This window comes from Emys orbicularis, chromosome 4 (genome assembly GCF_028017835.1).
Source record: "Emys orbicularis isolate rEmyOrb1 chromosome 4, rEmyOrb1.hap1, whole genome shotgun sequence".
Taxonomy (NCBI): domain Eukaryota; kingdom Metazoa; phylum Chordata; order Testudines; family Emydidae; genus Emys; species Emys orbicularis.
Window position 1 is genome coordinate 147,833,510 of NC_088686.1, and position 12,289 is coordinate 147,845,798.

Here is a 12,289-nt window from a genome sequence, read left to right on the forward strand (position 1 = left end):
AGCACTATTGCTAATCAGGACCTTAGGTCCTGATACTGCAACTGGCTCAGCCCAAACAGACCCCAAGCTTACACAGAGCCTTCCTGACTTCAACAGGACTCCATATGTGTAGAACCAGCTATAGGATCAGGGCCTTACTGTGGAATAGAAGGCTACCCTTATGACACAGTTGTGTGTAATTTAATAGGGGTGGCATCCTCAAAGTTCTATGGAAATGAAGAGTTCTGTAGAATTTACTCTAAAACATATAGAATTTAAGAGATAGCGATAACCTTTAATGAGCCATCCTATAGAATGTAGTAGGAAATTGTATCCTTTTAAAAGAATTCTATAGGATGTTTCAAAAAACCGGTGGAGAGGATATCGTTTTCCATTAAATTCCACAGGACTTGTCCATAAGGGTACATGCCATAGAGAGCTTTAGCTCCTACTGCAGGTTGAGGGCTGGGCTGGTTACGGTTAATTTTAACTGGTTTTGGAACGCTTAAACTTTTCTCAGTAAATGTTCGTCAAATCGATTTTACTGTACACACAAACCGACAAAATATTTCCATCAAAATATTTGGAATTTACAGATAATCAAAATAAGGAAAAAGTCTGTTTGAGCACTTATTAGAACCTGATTTAAGGATATTTAATTTGTATATTTTGACACGATGTTGATAATTTGTGTTTTTAATGGTTATAAAGCTTTAACTTTTTGAATCTCAGCATCTGTCATTAAATAATTATTGTCCAACCACCCCCTATTGTTTGACCATTCCATAATCTTCTGCAACTGTGAAAATTTAAATTGATAAACAAGTTTAACAATAAACATTGACATTCTCCAAAGAAATTATTTTTTAAAAAATCAAATTTCACCATGCCTAATTATAACGGTAACTCATGTTGTATTCCACGTTTTTAGCTGAATTCTCACTATAGGGTAATCAGCTGGTGAGTGAGCAAGCCCTTCACCTAGCAAAGGGAACAGATGGCACTGATAATCTTTAATAGGTAGTCACCGAAATCAAAGTAATGAAGCAGCTGCATGTTTTCACACTGGAGCAGTTGAAAGCAGAATCTATATCAGTTCTCATGCTCACTGTGTAGCGGGGTGAGGTGGGCGGGGGAAAAGAGACTGCAGCAACCACACAACAAAACCACTAACCCAGGAACCTATCCTTGCAACAAAGCCTGTTGCCAACTCTATCCACATATCTATTCAGGGGCCACCATCACAGGACCTAATCACATCAGCCACACCATCAGAGGCTCGTTCACCTGCACATCTACCAATGTGATATATGGCATCATGTGCCAGCAATGCCCCTCTGCCATGTACATTGGCCAAACTGGACAGTCTCTACGCAAAAGAATAAATGGGGACAAATCAGACGTCAAGAATTATAACACTCAAAAACCAGTTGGAGAACACTTCAACCTCCCTGGTCACTTAATTACAGACTTAAGTCGCAATTCTTCAACAAAAAAACTTCAAAAACAGACTCCAACGAGAAACTGCAGAACTGGAATTAATTTGCGAACTGGAACCATTAAATTAGGCTTGAATAAAGACTGGGAGTGGATGGGTCATTACACAAAGTAAAAATTATTTCCCCATGCTAATTTTTCCCCTACTGTTACTCATACCTTCTTGTCAACTGTTTGAAATGGGCCATCCTGATTATCACTACAAAAGTTTTTTTTTTCTCCTGCAGATAACAGCCCATCTTAATTGATTAGTCTCATTAGAGTTGGTATGGCAACACCCATTTTTTCATGTTCTGTGAGTGTGTGTGTGTGTGTGTGTGTATATATATATCTTCCTAATGTATTTTCCACTGCATGCATCTGATGAAGTGGCTTTTAGCCCACGAAAGCTTATGCCCAAATAAATTTGTTCATCTCTAAGGTGCCACAAGTACTTCTTGTTCTTTTTGCTGATACAGACTAACACGGCTACCACTCTGAAACCTGCTTTCTTCTAGTAGTTTTGGTTTCCGGGCTCGCAGGCAGAAAAGGAGTTGCCATGTTTAGAATTTTCCATGACATGTTGACAGCTGACGGTGTTAAAGTTCTTGGGCTTTTACCGTGATCAGCGCCTGCAAGGGATATAGGCATGACTAGCAGGGAGTCTTCAGATTACAAAGAGGCTTGCATGATAGCTGGTCCATTGAGAAAGGGCCCAGGGGAAAACCCCATAGGAAAAAAACAAGATGTAATTTAATTAGAAAAACTCTGGAAGAACTATAAATGAGAGAAATCTTAGAGTTAAAATAAGGAGATCAGTGAAAGATGGAAGTGTGTTAAATTTAGAGAGAGGCTCTTGCTCCAGATTTCACAACCCACACAGTCAGGGAGAAGTACAGGTACAGAATAGCTGGTGGTGCTACCTGCTCAGTCCCCAGTCCTTCCCACTTTCTGTCCCCTCTGTCTGGGCCTGGGGGCGAGGCAGGACCACTCTGGCAGCTCTACACCAGTGGGAGAACCACTGTCCCAAGTCCCTTCCAGAGTGGTGTAAAGGGGCTATTGTACAACCCAGAACTGGCCCTGGGAACTGCAAGGCATCTGGAATCATAGATGCCTAGACTAGACTGCTGGCTTTTTATGCCCCTTGGTCCTCTCTGAACTAATGACTGATGGCACCTATGTTCATGTAAGCTAACCAGCTGGTTTTAAAATGCCTGACATTTTAGCTTAAATGCCTGGGTGTTACTGGCTGGCACCTGCTAAACTTCCCTGGGAAGTTATAACTTTCATGTTAGAAACTCTAATGAGAGTTGTTTGGAATTTGTTCCTCTGTCACTCCCTGCCTACATTTACTCATTCTTTGTCATAAAATAGGACTCCAGCACTGAGGAAACCAAAAACCCCTTTCCACAGCCTACTTGAATGTAAGTGGTTGATCTTAGAAAGCTGTTGCTATGAGAGAGGATTTGAAGTTTAACCCCTTTCGGTCTCATATGGAGCTTTCATAATCTCTCTCCAAATTGCAGAATAACAAGCGTACAATTTAAACTGCAGACAATATAACTGGAAATCACACAGTCACAGCCGCTGGAGAGAGCTATAAATATACCCTGATTGAACACAATAGGCAAAGATGATCGTGTACTAGACAGTGCATTATCACTGCCATCTGTTTTCTGCTAACACCCATTTATACCAGAAACCAACATTTGGAAATATTGGATGGGAATAATTGTTCCTATGGAATAATTTTACATTGGATTCAATTAACCATTAATTCAGTACAAGTCCTATTAAAACTTTGCAACTGACACAGCTGCTGAGATTTTCCAAGTTTAGTGAGTGGTGCGTTTATAAGCGATGGGTTGGGATCCAGTTGGGATAAAATAGGAAACAGCTTGTAATTTCACCTAAAATTCAAACTTCAACCAAAACAAAATTTTGGAGATTCTAAAATGTTGGTTTAAAACACTCCATTTTTATGCCCTGTGCGTCTCTCCAGCCATTTTGGATATTCAGCCATTGCCATTGACTTCTGGGGATAGAATTGCTTGCATCACTATGATACCTCATCACCTTGAGGCTTTAGTTTCTTTGTCCACTCTCAACTGGAAGCCTAAGGCCGAAATAAAAGAGAGACTGTTTGTTCTCTAGGCATTTCTGGGAGACAGAAGAATAAAAAAAATCTCAGGAGAAAATCCAGTCTTTCAAGATTTTCCCTTTGTTTTGGAGTCTGAACAGATTTTGACAATTTGGGGGGGCGCGCGGTGGGAAGGTTGGATCAGTATCTAAATTCTTGGTCCTTATCCAATCCTCACTTTTTTTTTCTTTTCAAATTGCACTGATTTGTTCAGATGGCCAAACAAAGGAATTGTCATCTAATTTTTCATAGGAAGAGTTTAGTTGTTTAGGCTCTACAGTAGGGGAGAATTTTTCAACCTAAGAACTGAAAAAAGGCATCGCTTGCCGCCTTCTGAAACCTCATCTTCACTGGATGCATCTGGCCAGCTGTTCATTGGACTGTTAGAGGGATTTTCCTCATTTGAAAGCAGTTCAAATGGAGATTAGGGGTTGGTTATGAATTTATCAAACCAAGACATAGAGGGTTGCTTCTTCTCCAGATCGCACTGTTTCCATTTCTTTCCCATCTCCAGCTGGCAACTCCCTGGCATATTGGCATAATTCACCTATTGTTACTCAAAGCTCACACGAGGTTCTCTGAAACTTACACAGAATCTGGCGTGGATTTGTTGCTTGCAGGGAAACCCCAAACCAGGCCAGATTCACTGTTAGGGAAGTTTCATGAGGCTCTAATTACCTATTTACTGTTTCCTGTAGCTCTGAGACCTGTGGCTTCTCTCCTCTAGGAATTTCACAAATAAAATTGTTTCCTAGGGGTATGGGAACCAAAGCTTTCTAGCAGTTTGGTTTCTCTGCCGTCAGCCCAGACATTCACATTTCTAAATCCTGACTCAGAGACCGAACTCTGTTTCATCTCTTTGACACGCTAGACAGACGGGAGTTTAATTATTAGTGCCCTTGATGAAGTGGAAAACAAAGGGCCCAATTTTGTAGCAGAGGTGTTAAATTTCATTAAAGGAATGTTTCGCAACAGGACAATGGGGCCATTTCCATCCTTTTGCTAACTGCAGCCTGGGCTTGCTTTTTTAGCAGATAATATTAAAAAGATACCTGCCTGCATCGTGTCTTCAAAAATAAAATATCCAAAAACGGTTCCTTTAATACTACAGCATCTGTTAACTCTAGAAAGGGAAAATATAGTGTAGCACAGAAGAGTGCACTGCAACAAGCCAATGAGGGCTAATTAGCTCCGTGAGCATGTTTTAAATTGCTAAACATGAGCATATTTACTTTCTTGTTTGTCCCTAAGTGTTTGCAGTAAAAAAATCAAAGTAGTGCTATTATGTGATTCCCTGGTGGCACTGGCTTAGAAACTGGCCTTTCTTAGCTGAAAGTGATTTTGAAGTTGAGAATAATTTTGATGTTTGTAAATGGGAATTGTAAATGCCATTTAAAAAAAAAACTTTACCCTTGGGGTTCAGTTACTATGGTGATGGGCAAAGAATAAGAATCTAGGAATTTTGTGGATCATATCGCTCCCATATCATGAGTGTTCACATAAACCCTATATAATTTCTTATCCTAACTGCAGATTAAATAATTTGTTATGCTCATATCTATCTTATAAATGCCTAATCTCTTTGTTATGGATCCTGCTAAACTCATGGCCTCCACAGCACCTTGTGGCAGTGAGTTCCACAGATTTATTATGTGTTGTGCAAAAGACGTGAATCTGTGGCTTAAGTGTTGCTATGTATTTCACACCTGAGACCTGAGCTTTCTTCTAATTGGCTTATTGGTTTTATCCTAAAACATAAAGGTAGGCGGATACCATGCTCCGTAAAAACTGAAATTTAAAACATTTGGAGCTAAGAGTTGTTTCCAGACTCCCACTTCCGCTGTTAATCTGAAGTCCATTCTGATATTTATTTTCAAACAGGTGGTGTTGGTTTGGTTTTTTTTGCAGTTAGTTAAATTGAAAGATTGAAATATGGCATACATCACATCCCGAATCTTACTTAATTGTGTTAAGATTCCTGCACCAACAAATGAAACCCTAAGGGTTCTTCCTTCTCCCAGGAAAACAGCGATCCGGTTTAGAACTCAAACAGAAAAATAAAATTCCAGCTCAACAATGTATTGGAAAGCTGCATAATCTGTTTTAACGGTCCATTTGTGACAGGATCCCCAGGGTACAACCAAGAAGTATGGGACTGCTGTGCTCCCTTAGCCCAGGCTGGAGAGTTCTCTCTCACAATGCTATGCCAGTGACCAGCAGCAAAACCCCTTCAGGTGCTGGGATTGCTCAACTGTCAGCACATGGAGCGACACACCCAGCTAAATTGCATGAATGCTCCTTAAGCCACTCATGAATCCTACAGAGAGGTGCACTAGCCAATCACCCCACAATATACTATTGTACACTGCTCAAGACTCTCTTGGACAGTGCAAGCTCATTAGTTTGCCACTTCTTCAAAGGAAAGTGGACATGCACCAGCCTTTGTAATCTGAGCTGATATTCCCCAAGTACTTCAACCAAACACACTGTTTTAGGTAAAATAGAAAACCGATTTATTAAATACAGAAAGATAGATTTTAAGTGATCATAAGTAGCAGGCATAGAATTGGTTACCTAAAATATAAAAATAGCACATTCTAAATTCTAACGTTAACAGCAAGATTTGAATCAAATAGTCTCTCACCCCAACAGATGTTACAGGCAGCTCACAGTGCCTCAGTACACAGACTGGACTCCCTCCCAGCCTGGGACCAGACTCTCTAGTTCAAAGTCTTTGTCTTCCAGATGATCTTCTGGGTGTTTGAGATAAGAGGAGGGGAGAGAGGCCAAGTGGTGATGTCACTATTCCTCTTTTATACTCTCTTCCAGCTGCTGAAAAGGAGTCTTGCTGTGATGTGGGGGTTAGGCAGCCCTCATTTCCTGGGAAATTTCTGGGAGAGTTTCTTCTTGATGGGCCATTAACGCCTGTCTGGCCAGTGATAGCTTTGTCCCCACTGAAAGGCTGGTTGGGGGCATCTCACAACATATTTCAGTAGCACATATAGCAATACTTCATAACTTCACATGCAATGATAGTACATACAATCCAACAGGATAGTAAGATTCAACTGATCAAGACTTTAAAAATGAAACCTCACAAGGTATGCATTGTACAAAACATAATCACATGACAGTGGTGACTATGGGGGCTCCTCAGTGCTACTTTGAGGTACAGTGTCTCACACCATTTTGTTCCAAAATTTCTTGCGCACACACACACACTGATATGTGCTCTCCCAATTGGGGGCTAAGTGAATAGGGTAGGAACAGGTTTTAAAGTGAATGTCAGTAAGCAGTTTAACATACTTTTTATAATTTGCGTGTCATTTAACATATATTTTATTTAAGTTTGTAAAACAACTAGAGGTGCCTATTTTGACACTCTGGCGTTCCTGATTATTATTTTTTATGTATTAACTAAATTAGCCTGTTTGCAGGCTAGAGGATTCCAATCTCCAGTCCTGACATGCTGGTATTTTACACTAGTGCGACACGTCACTTAACAATAAATAATAATGGATACGCTAACTTTAAAAAATGGTTACACTGCACTGCCAACAAATGGAAAAGGTGGCTACTTGCTACCCAGAGACGTTTCTCACCGACTATTCATCTACTGGTGTCAAGGTGCAATGGGCTGTTAAGAGCCTTCTGGAAGAGAGCACACATTAAATACAAAGTGTCATAGAATGCAAGGTACTGCTGTCATCTCTTATTGAAAGAGAGGTGAAATATGAAACCATGTCATGGTCCAGTTTTTGTCCTTTAACCTAAAGCGCTGAGGTATGGCTCCTTTTGGAATAGCTTAGCTGGCATCTCTTCACATGAGCAGTTGGGATTTTCTCTCATGCAGTTGTTTTGCTATTTCATCCCTTTCTCTGTGTAATAATTACTGAAAGAATGGAGATGTTCCAGCGCAGAGACAAATATGCAATACCAGCTGCTGTTTGCAGAAAGCCCTCAGAGGTGATGCTCCCAACATAAACTGATGAAAGGGAAGATTTTGGAAGCCTCCCACCTCACAAGAGTGTTGAGGAAAAATGTGTTAAAGATTGCAAGGTGCTCAAATAACATGGTGTTTGGGGCTGTATGAGTACCTAAGACAGACAGGAATTGCACTTTGATGTCCAGCCTGGTTCCATTTATGGCTTAGAGGCAGGAGTGGCGCCAGGGTTTTTGCCGCCCTAGGTGGCAGCGCTCCTCTGAGCATTCGGCAGCGGGGGGTCCTTCCGCTCCGCGTCTTCGGGGCACTTCGGCGGCGGGTCCCGGAGCGAGTGAAGGACCCGTCGCCGAAGACCCGGAGCAGAAGGACCCCCCGCCACCTAATTTCCGCTGAGGACGGCAAAATGCCGCCCCCCAAATCCTGCCGCCCTAGGCAACCGCCTAGGGTCACCTAGTGGAAGCGCCGGCCCTACTTAGAGGGTTAGTTCTTGCCTTGATATTTTGAATAAAATGCAAAAGTCATCTCCACAGGCAGAAGGGTATCCCACTGCAATGGAAAAGCCATGCTGGCTAGGGCATAAGGGGATATTTTGCCACTGGCCTAATTTGTAAATTATAGTCACAAATGTGTGTATTTTGTAGAGCTGGTCAGGAAACCTGTTTTAAAAAAATTCTTTGAAAATGATCAGGAGTTTTGCTGAAAAAATAAAAACACAAATACCAACCTCCCTCCCTCTTCCCCCCCCCCCAAAAAAAACAGGTTTTTTGGAAGCAAACATTAAACTTTTTCATGAAAACCCCCAAAATTCTGAGGAAATTGAAATTTATTTTGCAAAAATGTCCATTTGGTCTAAAAGCCATTTTCCCTCCAAAAAATAATTCTGATTAAAAATGTTCAGCCAGTTCTAGTATTTTGGCAGATGAGCACTCCTAAAGGACAAAATTCACTCAACGCAAGGCTTATGCACCACTTAAATTGTCGAGGGCTTCAGTGAGCAGGCATGTTTTCTCATCAGTTCTGGCTGGGGTAGCTCTGAAAAGCACTGTGGGATCCTCAGCAGCCCTGACTCATGCATCTCTCCATGAACTCTGTGACTCACTGGGTTCTACCTGATGCTGCTCTGAATGCTCTGAGAGTCCCATGCCAGCTCCCAATGCACATTGACTCACCATCTTGATTTTTTTAATGCTTATTCTTCCACTGTGTCATCTCCTTTGTCTTTCTCTTATTGAGATTTCCATTTAGGTCTTGTTTATGTCTTTTCATGAAGAGGATCTTTGCTCTTGATCAGTTATGCAGGAGTGTTTGTGTGCATCTGCATAACAGCTCTTGAATTTATAACAAAGTGCATCAGCAAACAGCAGCTACAATTGCTCTCCTAATCATACGAAGAAGGAAAATGCCAGGTTTGGAGCTTGGTGTCTCTCAAAGAACATTTCTCGTGGACATTTTAGTATCAGGACCCTGGTTGCTAATAGTTACACCTCACTTACGCTCTAATAATGAGTGAGATTTTCAGGATAAATGGTTAGGTGTCATGATATATGGACTCATCTCCTGATTTGAGAAGTAGTATATTTATTTGAAAAAAAATCATCTACAGTTACAGACGCAAACACACTTCCACCCAGCTCTAGTTCTAGCTTTGTCTGCCTTGTGTACCACATCCTACCTGGACCTTTATACAGAAAATAGAGGCATCTAGTGGCTGAGTCATATACTTAAAGTAAACACACAATTACAGAAGGAAGACTCAAATGCAGATCTTAGCAGTCTGATGAAACGAGTTCATCTGCTACTTTTTAATATCTTGGATAAATTGATGCTGCTCAAATCCCACTCCTTAGCTAATGAGGCAGAGGAGATTACCCCAAACCAAGAAGACACCCAGGGAGTTTTCTATGAAGAAGCCTGAAAGTGAGGGACGCTTTGTATAAAACACTTTACATTTGCTTTTATTTGTTAGCAACAGCTTCTGGCAAGATGAATAATTGGGGAGTGAAGAATATATTTTGAGACAGAGCAGGAGCCCTTGATCTGAAACTAATTTGTTGTCAAAGTTAGATTTATAAATTGCATTTTATTCTGAGCAGTATAATGGAATGTAGATACATATCCTGGGTCTGATTCTCCTCTGTTTTATGCTGCTGTCATTTCATTGAGCTCAGCAGAGTGACACTGACAAAGCCATAGTGGAAAATCATGTCCCCCATATTTTCATGCTAATAATCAGTTAACATATAGCGGTGGTCCCATGTTCTGCGGTTAAGAGTCGCGGCAGTGACTTGAGCCAAGTTAGGAAAAAAACCTCTGGCGTTACTGGGCTTGATTGCAGATTTGCAGTGGAGGTACACCAGGTTTACACTGAAGATCAGAACCAAGTTATGATGTGTTTTGGACTGGAGTTGATGGGGTGTCTGGATTATTGCTCTGTCAATGCTCAGTAATTGAGTCTTATCCTTTATGTTGTCTGAAGACCTAATTATTCTAATAGTTTAGAAATGAATATTTGTGCCACCTATTTGTGAAGAAATTTATATATTATATGTAGGAAAAATCTTCTCACATTATTGGAGAGTGCAAACCACACTGTAGAGCCCTAGAACACATGAAGTCCTAGATAGAATAGTGAGGGCTATGAAAGTGTTTGAATCTTTGTATGAACCAGGAAACAGGCTTTATTTGTACTCCGTATAGCTTCTTTTTCAAAACTCTTTGACCTGTAACACTTACTCCTTGTAGTGCATTCTAGAAAAAATCATGGAGGCCTATTGTAGTTAATTGAACACTTGTAAAATTTCAATGCCCTAGCAACCAAAGACTGTGTGACTTAGTGGGCAAAATGACATTCTACCCCTTTGAGGTTGGACCATTTATGAGAAATTCTTCATATCTTTTAATCTCTGTGTCACTCAGGTTCTGTCAGCCCATGAATGCCTCCAGATAAGGAAATAAACACCGACCCCCATGGCAAAGACTGCATATACCTCCTCCAGCCACGGGCCGCGTTTCTATAAATTAAAACTTTTTTTTTTTCTTCCTCTCAGGAAGCATTTGGAGGCTTTCAGGTGCCTCTTCTGGAGATACAGGTACCTCGTCACGGCAAATACACTGACTCATTCTGGGTTTAATAATTCTCCTGCATTCACTAGACTCGTACTCAAAGGTGAGCATAGCCCATGGTGGGAACGGAGAACAGGGAACCTGTAAGTGTGTCCCATGTCCTGTGCGTGCATTGCTGTAGTCCCTTGGCCAGTCTTGTTTTGACTTCTATGCTCTCCAATGGCCTTGTTTGCAGTGGTAGGGAGTATGCCAACCTTTTTCATCACTAGTAAAGATGCTGGCTCCCCATCTTGGCCCTTCCGTGGGGTTTGAATCCTAGCTCAGTCAGGAGATCGTGGGATTCTTAATCTCAGAGTAATGGGTTTAAATCCCTTTTGGGAGCTACTTCTATAATGACCCATCCCTTGGGCTATCAGAAGAGTTTGAATCTGGGATCTTCAGTTCTTAAAATAATTTCTCTCTACTGCCTGAGCTAAAGGAGTCGCTCCTTTCAGCTAGCAATTATAGTAGACTTGTGTCCCTTTATGTGGACCATCCACTAGATACTCCTGGGGAAATTCTGTGCCACTGCACATGTGCAGAACTTATGTCCCCACAGATTTCTTTGCTTCCCTGCAGAAAAATGACTTTCTGATGGGGAAGCAAAGGGAAGCCACAAGAGCGGTCATACGACCCTCCCCAGCAGTATGTTTTGGGTGCACAGGGCAGCCGGCAGAGAGGTTAATCACTGTGGGGCAGGAGGCAGGACTGGGGAAGACCTGGCTAGTGGCTCCTACCCTGCGCTGGGGAGGACAGGACTTTCTCTTCCCTTGCACAGCATCTGGGGATGGTCAGAACCGCCCCCAGATTTCTCCCTCGGCTGCAGGAAGCTCTGCAAACTCACTCCCCCTCCCTGCTTCCTACACCCATCACTCCCCAGCTGCAGCGGGAGGGATCCCTGTACAGGGAGCTGCTCCCCCATCCACCCAACCCCTGTGCCTCCAGACCCCCTCATACCCAGACCCTCCCACCGAGCCTCACCTCCCTGAACTCAGAACCCCTCCTGATGAGCCCCAGTCCCCCTGAACCACCCCGACGAGCCACCTGCACCCAGATCCTCACCCTACTTAGCCCCAACTAGTTGCATCTGGATTCCCACCTCACTCCCCCAGCATCTGGACACCCTACTGAGCCTCCCACACCTAGATCTCCCTGCTGAGCTCTATCACCCCACACCCAGATGACCCCCACTCCACTGAGTCCCAACCATCTTCACCTGGACCCTCCTGCAGAGTCCCATTACCATTGCACCCAACCCCGCCCCCAGCTCCTGTACATACAGATGCACCCGGATCCCCCACTAAGCCACCCGCACCCAGATTGCCCCACACAGAACCCTCTCAGCCCACACCTGGATTCCCCCACACCAAGCCCCTCCACATTTGAATCCTGCCTTGCTGAGCCAGCCTGCCCACACCTGGTGCACCTGGCACGGAGGGGCAGGGCCCTGGGGTGTTTCTGGGGCAGGCCCGGTCCTTGTGCTGTGTCAGGGTTGGGTGTGGCCTCACCGCTGAGTCCGTGTCCCGGGGGAGCTGCACAGTGATCGCCCACCTCTGTGCGGCCAGTGGCCTGTGCTTCCCAGTGCCATGCTGGAGCCTCCACATTTATTTGTCAAATAAAATTTGCAGGATTTTGCAGAATTTTAAAAT